At 37.2% G+C, this 17,235-nt stretch overlaps 1 pseudogene; it reads left to right on the top strand.

The window, feature by feature from the left end:
* The first annotated feature begins 4,476 nt into the window (after window positions 1-4,476).
* On the top strand, window positions 4,477-16,385 carry LOC114222411 (E3 UFM1-protein ligase 1 pseudogene; annotated as a pseudogene).
* Window positions 16,386-17,235: the final 850 nt, after the last annotated feature.

Raw genomic sequence — 17,235 nt, 5'->3', positions numbered from 1 at the left:
TCTTGTTACCCAGTATTTTAGGTCTCATTCTTATTTAACCCTACAAATGAATTCTTATCATTTTAGATAGGTGGCATTTATTTATAAAACATGTTTATTATTTTACTTATTCTACATTCCTGCTTGCACTTCAGAAATGCTATAATTTTCCATCTTTCATAATCTAGACCTCTTGATAGAATTCTATCAGTGTTTGACTATCTGAAAGTATCTCTATTTTACCTTAATTCTGAAAGGATCATTTTGCTTAATTCTGGAGTATTATGATTATATTCTCTCAGCATTTTGAAGACATCCCACGGTATTCTAGTATCTGGTGTTACTACTGAAAAATTTGTTTGTCATATTTCCAATCCTTACTGATTGATTTGTTTTTCCCTGTCTTTCCATTTGTTTTAGATGGATTATATGGATGGATGTTTTAGATGGATGTTTTAGATGGATCCATTATAACAGTTTTATGCATGAATTTTTCCTAAATTTATTCTCTTTTGGAATATATTGTATTTCTCAAATCTGTGGATTCATGTATTTTTATCAATTCTGGAAAATTCTCAACAACTTCTAGCCAAATAGTCTCTCTTTGTTATCCTTGTATGCCCCTTCCTTCTAATGAGATTTTTTAGATATACAATGGACATTCTCATTTCCATCCTCCATATCTCTTAATTTCTGTGGTAGAACTAGCCACTTGTTCCATTTTCTCACTTTCCCTTGTTATTAAGTTTGGTCTGAGTTCTGGCCAATGAGTTTAGATAAAGCAGTGAAATAAGCCCTTCCTGTACATAAAAATTTCCCATATAAAAACTAATAAACAAATATTGGCAAATTGAATTCAGTAATAAATAAAAAGTATAATATAATAAGTGACTATAGGGCGCCTGGGTGGCTCAGATGGTTAAGCGTCTGCCTTCGGCTCAGGTCATGATCCCAGGGTTCTGAGATCGAGTCCTGCATCGGGCTCCCTGCTCAGCAGGGAGCCTGCTTCTCCCTCTGCCTCTCTCTCTCTCTCTCTCTCTGTCTCTCATGAATAAATAAATAAAATCTTAAAAAAAAGTGACTATAATGCACTATGGCTAAGTGGTATTTATACCAGAAATGCAAGGTTGGTTTTACATTTAAAAATCAGAGTAAAGAAGAAAAAAAAATGTATGGTTATCTCAATAGATACAACAAACTACATCCAACATCATCCTTAGGTGAAATATTGAATATGCCCCCCCCATTATAGAGCAAATCAAGAATGTAGACTATTAAAATCTCTTAAAACATTACCCTAAAAGTCCTATCCAGTGTAATTAGGCAAGATAATAAAATTTTGAAAACCTTGGGGACAAACTAGTTAAAGAAGTAGAATCTTGATAAGCTGCTCAAATTTGAGAAGAATTTGTATCAAAAACACCCTGATTTGTCTAGGTACACAGCATCATAGGCAGAGGCTTACAGAAGAAGCAAGGACATTATAGATAGACATCATAATAACCAGTTGGATTTCTATACACTAACAATGAACAATCTGAAAGGAAATTAAGAAAATTCCATTTATAATAGCATCAAAAAGAATAAAATATTTAAGTAAAAATCTAACCAAGGAAGTAAAAGTATTTTACACCAAAAACTATAAAATGTTGCTGACAGAAATTAAAGACACAAATAAGTGGAAAAACATCCTATGTTCATGGAGTGGAAGACTTCATATAGTTAAGATGTCAGTACTACTCAAAGAAATCTACAGCTTCAGTTCGAACCCTATCAAAATCCCAATGATGTTGGGTTTGGGCAGGGGGAGGTTGTTGGTTTGTTTTGTTTTGTTTTGTTTTGTTTTGTTTTTGTAGAAATTGAAAGATCTATTCTAAACTTTCATAGGGAATCTCAAGTGACCCTGAATCGCTAAAACATCTTGAAAAAGAACAAAATTGGAGGACTTACACTTCCTGATTTCAAAACTTATTGCAAAGCTACAGTCATCAAAACAGTGGCATGAAGACAGACATATACAGCTATGGAATGGAATAGAGTCTGAAAATAAACCCTCACATATATGGTCGATTTATTTTTGACAAGAGTGCCATGACCAGTGTATGGGGAAAGGAGAGTCTTTTCAGCAAATGTTGGGACAACTGGATATCCACATGCAAAAAAAAAAAAAAAAAAAATGAAGTTGGACCCTTACCTATACCATTTACAAACATTAACTCAAAGCAAATAAAGACCTAAATGTAAGACTAAATTCATAAAACTCTGAGAAGAAAACATAGGAGAAAACCTTCATGAAATCATATTTGGCAATGATTTCTTGAAATGACAACCAAAGCATAGGCAACAACAACAATCCAGATAAATTGGACCTCATCAAAATTAAAAAAAAAAACCACAACTTTTATGCATCATAGGACAGTATCAACAGAGTGAAAAGGCATCCCACAGAATGTGAAAAAAAAATTTGCAAACCATATATGTGATAAAGATTTCATATGCAGATCATATAAAGAACTGCTAAACTGCTACAGCTTAAGAAATGGGCAAAGCACTTGAATGTACATTTCTCCAAAGAAGTTATGCAAATTTTCAATAGGCAGATAAAAAGATGCTCAACATCACTAGTCATTAAGGAAATGCAAATCAAAACCACAATGAGATACTACTTCAAACCCATTAGGATGGCTATTATATTTTTTAAAAAATGGGAAACATGTATTTGTAAGGATGTGGAGAAATTTGTTACAATGGTACGATGCTGGTGGGAAAAGAAAATGGAATGGCACTATGGAAAAGAGTTTAGTGGTTTCTAAGAAAGTAAATATAAGATGATTATACCATATGACCAGCAATTCCATTCCTTGGTATATACTCAAAAGAAATGAAAACAGAGACTTAAACAGGTATTTGTATACCAATGTTTACAAAAGCGTTATTCACAATAACCAAAAGGTCAGAACAATCAAGGTGTCCATGAATAGTTGAATGGACAAACCAAAAGTGATATATATATGCAATGAAATATTACTCAGTCTTAAAAGAAAAGAAATTATGATGTATGTTACAAGCATTATGCAAAGTAATATAAACCCAACACAAAAAGTCACATATTCTATGATTCTACCTATTGGCCTAAAATAGGCCAATTCATAGAGACAGAAAGAATAGAGATAATCAGGTGCTGGCTAAAACTAAAGATTGACATTACCAAGAGTTGACAAGAATGTAGAACAACTAAAACTCGCATATATTTTTGGTGCGAGTATAAAATGATATAGCCCACTTTGGAAATCTAGTTGACAATATTAACTAAGGCCAAACATATGCTTAATCTATGACCCAGGTTCTACTGGGTCTATTCTAGGATATAGAGATCTAGAAAGATCTTTACTCTCACCATTACAACACATCAACAACAAGAAACTTGACAAATTTCAAGTTCACAACTTTTTTGAACTCATTAGAGAGTTGAGATTGAAGGACAACCAACTAGACCAAAATCTAAAGAGAAGCAAGTGCATGTAGGGAGAGACAAGATGTGAGCACTTGCCTATGAGAGGAAGATGCAACCAAACATCAGTAAGAAAAATTTAGCCAGAATTCTTAGAGTTGGTAGAGGCCAAGTGTGAGCTGGGGAGAGAATTTGGGTGTGCAGATACAAGGGAAAATTGTATCCATTTGTATACTTTTCTTCACAAACTTCATTAAGTGTTCACAGAAAGGATACATGAGAGTTCTGAGAATGAATCCCTCATTGTGTCAGCCTGGAGTATGGGAATAGCAGCCAATGTGGGAATGGTTTAAAACCCTACCAAGATCTGTTCCCACTTAAACAGAACCCTAAACTACAGAGGAAAGAAGACAAATATTCACTCTTGGGGTATTGATGAAACTTCACTGCAGCTGGGGAAAGGGAAAAGAAAAAAACATCTCCCCATTGGGAGGGCAGTAATACATGCTGGGCCCAAAACTTTAAGCTGTGGGGACAGAGAAGCACTGAGAAGACCATATCCCTTGACCCAGAGATATAGTGCATGCCTAAGACTGCAGCTTAATCAGAGCAACAGAGAATGCTTCTTCCCCTTAGACCTCTGCCACATGGCTAAAAAGTATCAAGTTACAAGTAATAGTGAAATATTGCTGGAAGAATTGTAAGAATATGGAGCAAGAGGTGCAGCCCAAAAGGATAGCTTAAAGTTGGAGGAAGAACAGACATTGGCAAGTGATCTCCACCCTAAAAACAAAGTATTTATGGAAGAATTTGAAGACTATGGTGCACAACAAACCCTAAATCCAGCTCAATTGCTGACTAGATTGACTCAAAACCCCACACTAAAGGATTAGAGGAAGGAAAGTCACGTCCATTTCCAGGCATAAAAACAATTTATCTGAATCATTACTAATATAAGAAGAAAAACTACAAAGCATGTGGAAAAACAAGAAGTAAAAAACAACACACTGTCAATAAACAAAGCGAACAACAGACCAGATTCAGATATGACACAGATGTTGGAACTGCCAGACAGGTAATTTAAAATAACCATAATTGGAGTGAGCCCAAGATGGTGGAGCAGTAGGAGACCTTAATTTCATCTGGTCCCAGGAATTAAACTTGATAATTATCAAATCATTCTAAACACCTGTAAACTCAACCTGAGATCTCAGAAAAGAATAGCTGCAACTCTACAAATAGGAAAGCAACCACCTTCTGCAAGGTAGGAGGTGCGGAAGTGAATCTGAGACAATATACGGGAAGATAGATTCCAGGGAGAGGGAGCCTCTGTAAGCCGGCTACCAGAAAGTGATATAGCAGGGGAACACAAAATCGGAACTTTTAGAAGTCTGCTCTGGTAAGGGACATCCCTGCCTGAAAGGCGCTTGGGTGGTGAAGCAGGGCAGAATCTTAGGTGGGACAGTGTGGTCTCAGGATCCCTGGGGTCACAGGGAGACCAGAGGTGCCTGAGTATGGCAGAGTTCCCAGGCATCAGAACAGGGAAGCCAGCTGCAATCATTGAGCCCAGGAGTGGGCTCTCAGCTTGGTTGCCATATACTGTGAGAGACCAACCCCCCTTCCTCCTTGGGGAGAAGTGGCATGGGTGCATGCTGTAGGAGTTTGTAAGCTTTGGAGACTCAAAACAGGGTTGTATGCCTGAGTTAGAAGTGCTCGATCACAGGCTGGGTGAGTATGGAGGGCAGAGGAGACCAGGGAGACAGGAGTGATTGACTGCTTTTCCCTGAGGGTGCACTAAAGAATGGGATCCTGAGCTTTTGGCTCCAGGGCTGGAGATTGGGAGGTCACCATTTTCATTCCCATCCTCTAAAGCTGTACAGAAAGCCTTCAGGGAACAAAAGCCACATAGAACAATCCAAGGCAGCTTACTTAGCCTGGTCCCCTGGCAAGGGCAGTGCAAATCTGCCTGGGGTGAAGACACCTGAGAATTGGTGCAATAGGCCTATCCCCAGAAGATCAGCAAGAACATCGGCTAAGAACAAGTTTACTGATCATAGAGAACTGTAAAACTCTGGCACTAAGGGAAAATAGTATATAGAATTCATGGTTCTTTCCCCCATGATTCCTTAGTTTTTAAATTTTAATTTTTTTCTCTTTCCTTTTTCAACAAATTTCTTATTTTATCAACTCTTTATTTTTTAATTTTCATTTTTGCAGGTACATTCTGTGTTTTCATTGTATTTAATTTTATTTTTGTACATATATAAGTTTTTCTTTCTTTACAATTTTGGGATGCAGTTTTGTCTAACAGACCAAAACACACCCAGAATCTAGTATATGGCTCTGTTCTCTTCACCTGTCTGATTATATTCTCTCTCTCTCTTTCTTTCTTTCTTTCTTTTTTTTTTGTTAAAGTCTTTTTTAGTTTTCCTCTTTACAGTTACATTCTATCCTTTCAATGTATTTAATTTTATTTTTGTATATATATAAGTTTTTCTTTCTCTACAATTCTGGGATGCAGTTTCTTCTAACAAACTGACCAAAATACACTCAGGATATAGTGGATTGCTTTATTCTGTTCCCCTGTCAGTTTATATTCCTTCATTTTTTTTTTAATTTTCATATTTTTACAGTTACATGTTATCCCTTCACTGTATTTAATTTTATTTTTGTACATAAATAAGTTTTTCTTTCTTTACAATTTTGAGGTCTGGTTTTCTAACAAACAGACCAAAATACACACAGGATCCAGTGTATTGCTCTGTTCTGTTCACCTGTCTGATTATATTCTCTCTGTTTTTTTTTTTTTTAATTTTTTTTTCCAGTTTTGGGTCTTTTCTGATTTGCTTAGTGTATATTTCTCTGGGTTTGTTGTTGCCATTTTCATATTTTGTTCTCTCATTCATCTATTCTTCTCTGGACAGAATGACAAGATGGAAAAACTCACCTCAAAAAAGAGAACAAGAGACAGTACCAACTGCCAGGCACCTAATCAGTATGGATATAAGTAAAATGTCAGAACTAGAGTTCAGAATAACGATTATAAAGATACTAGCTGGACTTGGGAAAAAAGCATAGAAGACACTAGAGAACCCCATTTTGGAGAAATAAAAGAGCTAAAACCTAATCAAGTCAAAATAAAAAAGGTTACTAATGAGATGCAATAAATAATGGAGGCTCTAACTACTAGGATAAATAAGGGAGAAGAGAGAATTAGTGATATAGAAGACCAAATGGTGGAGAATAAAGAAGCTGAGAAAGATTGATAAACAACTACTGGACCACAAGGGGAGAATTCAAGAGATAAGTGATACCATAAAGCGAAACAACTTTAGAATAATTGGGATCCCAGAAGAAGAGGAAAAGGGGGAGGTAGAAGGTATATTGGAGCAAATTATAGAGGAGAGCTTCCCTGATCTGGGGAAGGAAACAGACAATCCAGTCCAGGAGGCACAGAGAACCCCCCTCAAAATCAGTAAAAATAGGTTAACACCCCGATATATAATAGTGAAACTTGCAAATCTCAGAGGCAAAGAGAAGAATCTGAAAGCAGCTCAGGCCAAGAGGTTCGTAGCCTACAAGAGTAGAAACAGTAGACTGGCAGGAGACTTATCGACAGATACCTGGCAGGCCAGAAAAGACTGGCATGATATATTCAGGGTGCTAAACGAGAAAAAATATGCAGCCAAGAATACTTTATCCAGCTAGGCTGTCATTCAAAATAAGAGAGATAAAAAGCTTTCAGGACACAGAAACCAAAAGAATTTGTGATCACTAAACCAGCCCTGCAAGAAATATTAAAAGAGATCCTTTAAGCGAAGAGAGAGCCCAAAAGTACAGAAACAGTGACTTTACAGGAAATACAATGGCACTAAATTCATATCTTTCAATAGTTACTTTGAATGTAAATGGGCTAAATGCCCCAGTCAAAAGACACAGGGTATCAGATTGCATAAAAAAAGTAAGACCCATCGATATGCTGTCTGCAAGAGACTCATTTGAGACCCAAAGACACCTCTAGATTGAAAGTGAGGAGGTAGAAAACCATTTATCATGCTAATGGACATCAAAAGAAAGCTGGGGTGACAATCCTTATATGAGAAAAACCAAAAAAATTTTTTAAAGATTTTATCTATTTATCTGACAGAGAGAGAGACAATGAGAGAGGGAATACAAACAGGGGTAGTGGGAGAGGGAGTAGCAGACTTCCTGCTGAGCAAGGAGCCTGATGCAGGGCTTGATCCTTGATCCCAGGACCCTGGGATCATGACCTGAGCCAAAGGCAGATGCTTAATGACTGAGCCACCCAGGCCCCTAGAAAAAACAAATTTTAAACCAAAGACTGTAATAAGAGATGAGGAAGGACACTATATCATAATTAAAGGGTCTATCCAAAAAGAAGATCTACCAATTATAAATATTTGTGCCCCTAACATGGGAAGAGCCAATTATATAAACCAATTAATAACAAAATTAAAGAAACACATCAATAATAATACAATAATAGTATAGGGGAATTTAATCCCCCACTCACTGCAATGGACACATCATCTAAGCAGGAAACACATCAACAAGGAAACAAGGGCTTTGAATGACAGACTGGACCAGATGGACTTCACAGATATATTCAGAGCATTCTGTCCTAAAGCAACAGAATACACATTCTTCTCGAGTACACATGGAAGGAACATTCTCCAGAATAGATCACATACTGGACCACAAATCAACCAGTACCAAAAGATTGGGATCATGCCCTGCAAATTTTCAGACCACAATGCTTTGAAAGTTAAACTCAATCACAAGAGGACATTTGGAAAGAACTCAAATACATGGAAGCTAAGGAGCATCCTACTAAAGAATGAATGGGTCAACCAGGAAATTAAGGAAGAATTTTAAAAAATTCATGGAAACAAAAGAAAATGAAAACACAACTGTTCAAAACCTTTGGGATGCAGCAAAGGCAGTCCTGTGAGGGAAGTATATAGCACTACAAGCCCTTCTCAAGAAACAAGAAAGATCTTAAATACACAAACTAACCTTATATCTAAAGATGCTGGAGAAAGAACAGCAAATAAAGCCTAAACCCAGCAGGAGAAGAGAATTAATAAAGATTAGAGCAGAAATCAATGAAATAGAAACCAAAAGAACAGTAGAGCAGATCAACGAAACTAGGAGCTGGTTCTTTGAAAGAATTAATAAGACTGATAAACCCCTGTCCAGACTTATTCAAAACAAAAGAGAAAGGACCAAAATAAATAAAATCCTGAATGAAAGCGGAGAGATCACAACCAACACAGAAGAATTACAAACAATTATAAGAACATATTATGAGCAACTACATGCCAACAAATTAGGCAATCTGAGAGAAATGGATGCATTCCTAGAAATGTATAAACTTCCAAAACTGAATCAGAAAGAAGTAGAAAACCTGAACATACCAACCAACCCATAACCAGCAAGGAACTTGAAGCACTAATCAAAAATCTCCCAACAAACAAGAGTCCAGGGCTGGATGGTTTCCCAGGAGAATTCTACCAAACATTTAAAGAAGAATTAATACCTATTCTTCTGAAGCTGTTTCAAAAAATAGAAATGGAAGGAAAATGTCCAAACTCTTTCTATAAGGCCAGCATTACCTTGATCACAAAAACAGACAAAGACCCACCAAAAAGAAAAATTACAGATCAATAGCCCTGATGAACATGAATGCAAAAATTCTCACCAAGATTCCAGCCAATAGGATCCAACAGTACATTAAAAGGATTATTCACCACGACCAAGGGGGATTTATTCCTAGGCTTCAAGGGTGGTTCAACATCCACAAGTCAATCAATGTGATACAATACATTAATAAAAGAAAGGACAAGAACCATATGATTCTCTCAATAGATGCAGAAAAAGCTTGAGAAAGTACAACATCCTTTCTTGATTAAAACTCTTCACAGTGTAGGGATAGAGGGACATACCTCAATATCATAAAAGCCATTTATGAAAAGCACACAGCAGTATCATTCTCAATGAGGAAAAACTGAGAGGTTTTCCCTAAGGTCGGGAACATGGCAGGGATGTCCTCTATCACCATTGTTGTTCAACATAGCACTAGAAGTCCTGGCCTCAGCAATCAGAAAACAAAAAGAAATAACATGCCTCCAAATCAGCAAAGAAGTCAAATTCTCACTCTTCGCAGATGACATCATACTCTACATGGAAAACCCAAGAAACTCCACCCCCAAATCACTAGAACTCATACAGGAATTTAGCAAAGTGGCAGGATATAAAATCAATGCACAGAAATCAGTTGCATTTCTATACACTAACAATGACACAGAAGAAAGAGAAAATAAGGAGTCGATCCCAATTACAATTGCACCAAAAACCGTAAGATACCTAGGAATAAACCTAACCAAAGAGGCAAAGGATCTGTGCTCAGAAAACACTAGAACACTCATGAAAGAAACTGAGGAAGACACAAAGAAATGGAAAAACGTTCCATGCTCATGGATTGGAAGAACAAATACTGTGAAAATGTCTATGCTACTTAAAGCAATCTACACATTAATGCAATCCCTATCAAAATACCATCAACTTTTTTTACAGAGCTGGAACAAATAATCCTAAAATTTGTATGGAACCATAAAAGACCCCAAATAGCCAAAGGAATGTTGAAAAAGAAAACCAAGCTGGTGGCATCACAATTCCAGACTTCATGCTATATTACAAAGCTGTCATCATCAAGACAGTATGGTACTGGCACAAAAACAGACACATAGATCAATGGAACAGAATAGAGAACCCAGAAATGGACCCTCAAATCTAATCTTCAACAAAGCCAGGAAAGAACATCCGGTGGAAAAAAAGGCAGTCTCTTCAACAAATGGTGTGGGGAAAATTGGACAGCCACATGCAGAAGAATGAAACTGGACCATTTCCTTACACCATACAAAAAAATAGACTCAAAATGGATGAAAGACCTAAATGTGAGACAGGAATCCATCAAAATCCTGGAAGAGAACACAGGCACAACCACTTTGACCTCGGCCACAGCAACTTCTTGCTAGAAACATCGCCAAAGGCAAGGGAAGCAAGGGCAAAAATGAACTATTGGGACTTCATCAAGATAAAAAGCTTTTGCACAGCAAAGGAAACAGCCAACAAATGCAAAAGACAACTGACAGAATGGGAGAAGATATTTGCAAATGACATATCAGATAAAGGGTTAGTATCCAAAAATCTATAAAGAACTTATCAAACTCAAGACCCAAAGAACAAATAATCCAATCAAGAAATGGGCAGAAGATGTGAACAGACATTTTTCCAAAGAAGACATCCAAATGGCCAACAGACACATGAAAAAATGTTCAACATCACCTGACATCAGGGAAATACAAATCAAAGCCACAATGAGATACCACCTCACACCTGTCAGAATGACTAAAATTAACCACTCAGAAACAACAGATGTTGGTGAGGGTGCAGAGAAAGGGGAGCCCTCTTACTGTTGGTGGGAATGCAAACTGGTGTTGCCACTCTGGGAAACAGTATGCCAGTTCCTCAAAAAGTTGAAAATAGAGCTACCCTATGACCCAGCAATTGCACTACTAGGGATTTACCCCAAAGATACAAATGTAGTGATTGAAAGGGGCACTTGCACCACAATGTTTATAGCAGCAATGTCCACAATAGTCAAACTATGGAAATTGCCCAGATGTCCAACAACAGATGAATGAATAAAGAAGATGTGATATATATATATATATATATATATATATATATATATATATATATACACAATGGGATACTACTCAGCCATCAGAAAATGAAACCTTACCATTTGAAATAATGTGGATGGAACTAGACTGTATTATGCTAAGTGCAATAAGTCAATCAGAGAAAGACAATTATTGTATGATCTTACTCATATGTGGAATTTAAGAAACAAAACAGAGGATCATAGGGAAAGAGAGGAAAAAATAAAACAAGACAAAATCAGAGTGGGAGACAAATCGTAAGAGACTCTTTTTTTTTTTTAAAGATTTTATTTATTCATTCATGAGAGACAGAGGGAGAGAGAGAGAGAGAGAGAAGCAGAGGGAGAAGCAGGCTCCCAAGGAGCAGGGAGCCCGATACGGGACTCGATCCCAGGACCCTGGGATCACGACCTGAGCCGAAGGCAGACGCTTAACCATCTGAGCCACCCAGGCGCTCGAGACTCTTAATCATAGAAAACAAATTGAGTTTTCCTGGAGGTGAGGGGGGTTGGGGATGAGGTAACTGAGTGATAGACATTAAGGAGGGCATGTGATATAATGAGCACTGAGTATATATAAGAACTGATGAATGACTGATCTCTACCTCTGAAACTAATAATATTTCATATGTTAATTAATTGAATTTAAATTTAAAAAAATTAAAAAATAAATTAAGGAAATGAAGCAAGAAATTTAAAAATAAAATAAAATGACCATAATTAATATGTTGAAGGCTGAAAGGAAAAGGTTAACACCATTCAAGATCAGATGGACAATTTTATGAAAGAGCTACAATAAAAAAGAATTAAGTGAAAATGCTAAAAGTGAAAAAACAGTAAAAGAAATGAAGAAAACATTCAGTGGACTTGCCAATACACTTATGCAGCTCAGGAAAGAAGAGGTGAATATGAATATGGGTCAATAGAAATTATCCAAACTAAAACAAGAAGAGTGGAAAATAAAACAGAGCATTCAGAAGTTGTGGGACAGAAACAAACAATCTAAAATGTGTAACTGGAATGCAAGAAGGATGAGAGAAATATTTGGTTGAGAATTTTCTAAAATTAATGACAGATACAAATATCAGATCAAGAAGCTCAGAAAATATCAAGCAGGATAGATACCAACACACCACATACACACTCACTTGTGGCCTCTCATATTCAAACTGCGGAAAACCAAAGACAAAGAAAAAATTCTTAAAGACAGCTAGAGAAAAAAGATGCATTAGTATAGAGGACCATGCAATGAATCCCAGGACTTCTCATCAGAACCACTCCAGCTGGAAGACGATGGAATGGAAATCTTTAAAGTGCTCAAAGAAAAAAACCTGTTAACTCAAAATAATATACCTGTTAAGACACTTTTCAAAAAATATGATTCCTTAAAAGTCATTAAAATTGATAAACCTGCAAACCATGAAAAAAGGATAGAAGACACTAATCACCAATATCAGGAATGAAAGGGGCAATAGAATCCCATTGAGGGAATTCTACGAACAAGTCTATGCCCATAATTTTGACAATTCCTTGAAAGACACGATCTACCAAAATTTACTGAAGAAGCAATCGATAACCTGAATATCCTATCAAAGAAGTTGAATTCATAGTTAAAAACTTCCAGCAAAAAAGACTCCAGTCTAAGTGATTTAACTGGTGAATTCTTTAAATATTTAAGAAACAAAACACTTTCCTATTCATTATATGAGGCCAGCATTACCCTGATACTAAAACCAAAGTTGTTACAAGTAAAGAAAGCTATAGACCAATATCCCTCATAAACAGAAATGTAAAACCACTCAATAAAAATAAAACACAGCGTTCCAAGTGGGGTTTGTCCTGGGAATGCAAGGTTGATGCAACATTTAAAAAAATCAGTATAATTCATTGTATTAACAGACTGAAGAAAGAAACCAGATGATCATCTCAGTAGATGCAGAAAAAGCGCTTGTCAAATTCAACATTCATTCATGATAAAAACTCTCAGCACACCAGGAATAGCATGGAATTTCCTTAACCTGATGAAGGGTATCTACAGAGGCTAATACCATCCTTAATAGTCAGAGACTGAATGCTTTTCCCATAAGACCTGACATGAGGCAAGGATATCCCCCTCTCACCATTAACTAGAAGTTTTTACCAGTACAATAAGGCAAGAAAAAGAAATAAAAGGCTTATAGATTAAAAGGGCAGTAATAGAACTCTCTATTCACAGATAATACAATTGTCTATATGCAAAATACAAAAAAATCTACAAAAAAAAAAAAACCCTAGAATAAGTGAGTTTACCAAGAACACAGGATACAAGGTTGACATGTAAAAGTTACCTGTATTTCTCTATCCTAGCAATTGGAATCAAAATGTTCAGGGGATATATGCTGAAAACTACAAATACTGATGAAAGAAACCCAAAGAAAACATAAACAAATGGAGACATGGACCTTGTTCACGGATTGGGAGTCTCACCGTGTTACAAAGTCAGTTCTCCCCAATTTGACTGACAGATCCAATATAATCCCAGTCAAAATCCCATTAGGATTTTTTTTTTTTGACAAGCTGACAGGCAAATAAATGGGAGGAGTCAAAACAATTCTAAAATCCAAGAAAAACTACTACTTCATTAAGACAGTGTTGTATTGATGAAAGGATAGGCAAATAGATCGATGGAACAGAATAGAGAGCCCAATATAGACCTATCTTTGAAAAAGATGCAAAAACAGTTAAAGAAAGGATAGTCTTTTCAACAAATGGGGCTCAAAAAATTGGATGTCCATATACAAAAAAAAAAGCCCATAATTCATACCTCATACGAAAGTTAATTCAGAATGGATCATCAACCTAAATGTAAAACATAAAATTATAACAGTTCTAGAAGAAAGCATATAAGAAAATCTTTATGACTTTGAGTTAGGGAAAGAGTTCTTAGATAAGACAACAAAAACATGATCCACAGGAAAATAGGATGAATCAGACTTTAACAAAATTGAAAGCCACGCTATCAAGAGGAAGAAAAGACAAGCCACAGACTGGAAGAAATATTTGCAAATCCCAAATTTGACAGATAAATAGTATCCAGAATATATGAAGAACTCTCAAAACTCGACAATAAGAAAACAACTCATAAAACAAATTGGCAAAAGATTTGAATGGACTTTTCATCAAAGAAGGTATACACTTGCCAAGTAAGATGCTCAGCATCCTGAATCACTAGGGAAATGCAAACTTAAAAACATATTGATAACACTGCTCATTAATTGGAATGGTTTATTTTTTAGGCTGACATGTGGTTAGTTCTTCAGCAGCTGGGTGAGTAGGGAAAGGACACCTGTGAGGAGATCTGGTGGTTGGTGGCTGCCGTCCCTTGGACGCAGCTTGCGGAGGTTGTCAGCGCGGAACTGCATTGAGATTGTGAATGAGTTGATTGCTCAGAAACAGCTAGAAGTAGTTCACATGCTTGATGGCAAGGAATATATTACTCCAGCACAAATTAGTGAAGAAATGAGGGATGAACTCTATGTCTGAGGTGGTTGAGTAAGCATTGTTGATCTGCAACAGGTGATCCATGTGGATCTGACTCATAGTGAAAATACAGCTGGTGACATTGTTAAATCAGAAAAGCATGTTCAGCTAGTGTTGGGACAGCTGGTAGATGAGAACTATTTGGATCAGTTAGCAAAAAAGGTAAATGATAAGTTGCAAGAAAGTGGTCAGGTCACCATGTCAGAACTGTGTAAAATCTATGATCTTCCTGGAAACTTTCTGACACAGGCACTAACTCCATGACTAGGTAGAATTAATGGACACAGCAATCCTAATAACAGGAGTAATATTTATTGAAGCTTTTGTAGGTGCATCCGTGGACTATTCAGTGTTTTTACCTGGGTAGAGCAGTGAACTCTCTGATTTCAAAATATGATGTCAGGAACAGCTGTTCTACCCTCTGCTTGAGGAACTTGTTAACAGTGGACGCTTACGAGGCAGTGTGGTAGGTGAGAGACAGGCCACGGCAGTGTTTGTCCCTGACATTTACTCCAGGACAGAGAGTACTTGGGTGGAGTCCTTTTTCAGGCCGAATGGCCATCTAGAATTTGATGCTTTGTTCAGCTTGGATTCCCAGGTGCTACGAGCTACATAAAGAAAAGATAAAAGACTACACAACTCTTGTTTTTTGAAAGCAGCTTGTATTGGTCATGGACCTGCGGATCACGAGAAAAACATCAGCAGAGGAAGCCATCAGCTCCGGAACATGGTTAATATTGCACCTCTGTTGCCCAGTTCTTTATCAGCTGAAGAAGCAGCAGCATCGCTTCCACAGGTGATGAGAGCCTTCAGCAAACTGGCTTTGGTGGTGGCCGTTAGTGACATCATTGTCATCAGCGGAAAACTTAAAAATAACTGCACGAACTGGTCAGTGAATTGATGCACCAAAACACTGAAAAGGAAATGAAAAATAATCCTGTTCATTTAATCACCGAAGAAGATCTGAAACGGGTCTCCATTTTAGAAGGCATTAATACGGGCGCCTGGGTGGCTCAGTTGGTTAAGCGACTGCCTTCGGTTCAGGTCATGATCCCGGAGTCCCAGGATCGAGTCCCACATCGGGGCCCCGCTCAGCGGGGAGTTTGCTTCTCCCTGTGACCCTCCCCCCTCTCATGCTCTCTCTCTCTCATTCTCTCTCTCAAATAAATAAATAAATAAAATCTTAAAAAAAAAAAGAAGGCATTAATACAAGTAAAAGGAATAAAAAAGATGAATGAAGGAGAAAAGCAACAGAGGGCTGTGGAAGTGTGGGAGGAGATGGTGGGGGCAGGGCCAGAGGGTACAAAACTTAAAACATCTAGAAGAAAAGATGATGCTAGCGATGATGAGTCATCTCACACTGGTAAGAAGAAACCAGAGATCACTTTTATGTTCCAGGATGAGATTGGAGAATTTTTTTTAAGAAAACACGTACAAGATGCCCCTGAGTTTATTTCTGAACTTGCTGAGTACTTAATAAAATCTCTTAGTAAAACTCATCTCAAGATGGTATGTTCAGTGTTCATGTCTTCAACTTCTTCTACCTCTGGAACTAGTAGAAAGGTCAAGGACTTGCAAGAAGATTCTGCTCTTATTCTGCACCTCACACTGAGTCCTGTTTCAGTTCTCAACCTACAGTATCCTCCATGCAACCAGATGTGTCCCACAGATCACTGCTCTTCCAAATAGGAAAATCCCAGAGGATCAGAATATGCTTTTGGTAAAGTATCAAGGTTTAGATGTAAAGGATTTAGCTAGTTAAAATAAGAAGACTAGGCAAGGAGATGATCCCTGGAGTGATGAATTAGACAAAGAACAACAAGATATCACCAATGCTACTCATAAAGAGCTTCAAGAACTTTCTTCATCCATTAAAGACAGGCAGAGGCCTCGCTTCTGTGACCAGGGGCAGAGTCCCCATCCCAGATGGCAGTGCTCACTCATTCTTCAACAACCCTTTGTTGAGCACCTGCTGTGTGTTATGTATTTTATATAAAATTACCACCTCTCACGCTGCTCCTGAAATGAGCTCAAAGATCTACCCCTTTTAATATAATTCAATTCTTTAGTATATACCTTAGTAACATATATTATTACCATAGATCTGGCTTTTTTCTGTTAGGGCTTACCAGAATCTCAAGGCATGACCGAACACACTCTCATTCTATCGATGAGGAGAATGATGCAGGGCTATCAAAGAGGTGACTAAAATTTATAGGTGAAAGAAGAAAAAATAGATTCCACATGATTCTGTCACTTCTGTTTTACCAGTTCCTTCTCTGTGAAGCAGCTTGAGAACATGAGGGAGGCCTTTGTCCGTCAGAGCTGGAAATAATGTCTTGCAGCCCTGATTTTGGCTTTCTAATTAGTAATGCTATTTTAATCACCCCCTGCTGAATTTTTTTACATGGAACTGAAATTATAAGGGCTGTTTCTATTTCCTATACCTGTTTATATGCTGTTTTGCTCTGCTACTGTAGAATGCACAAGAGAAAGGTTTTTAATTTTATTGTTATTGCTATTATTTTGGTATCAGTAC

Source organism: Eumetopias jubatus, unplaced genomic scaffold (genome assembly GCF_037043125.1).
Source record: "Eumetopias jubatus isolate StellerSeaLion01/CBP00866 unplaced genomic scaffold, mEumJub1_p1.0 scaffold_8, whole genome shotgun sequence".
NCBI lineage: Eukaryota > Metazoa > Chordata > Mammalia > Carnivora > Otariidae > Eumetopias > Eumetopias jubatus.
This window is presented reverse-complemented; position numbering and strand designations above follow the sequence as displayed.